We start from the raw sequence: 446 nt of genomic DNA, 5'->3' as shown, positions 1-446 counted from the left end.
AGTGAGAGAGTGAGTGTGGTGTGAGTGAGAAATGTGTGTGGTGAGAGTGTGAGTGAGTGAGTGAGTGTGTGTGTGAGTGTGTGTGTGAGTGAGAGAGAGGGGTGAGTGAGAGTGATGAGAGTGAGGGGGAGAGTGTGTGTGTGAGGTGAGAGTGAGAGAGAGAGAGTGTGAGTGAGTGTGGTGGAGAGTGTGTGGTGAGGAGAGAGGAGTGTGTGTGAGTGAGAGAGAGTGAGAGAGAGAGTGTGTGTGGTGAGAGTGGAGAGAGGAGAGAGTGAGAGGAGAGAGTGTGGTGTGAGTGAGAGTGAGAGAGGGGAGAGAGAGAGAGAGAGAGAGATAGTGTGTGTGAGAGAGTGTGAGAGAGAGGAGAGTGGAGAGGAGAGAGAGGTGTGAGAGAGAGTGAGTGAGAGAGAGAAGTGAGTGAGAGTGAGAGAGAGAGGGGTGTGGGT

Source organism: Babylonia areolata, chromosome 21, assembly GCF_041734735.1.
Source record: "Babylonia areolata isolate BAREFJ2019XMU chromosome 21, ASM4173473v1, whole genome shotgun sequence".
NCBI lineage: Eukaryota > Metazoa > Mollusca > Gastropoda > Neogastropoda > Buccinidae > Babylonia > Babylonia areolata.
This window is presented reverse-complemented; position numbering follows the sequence as displayed.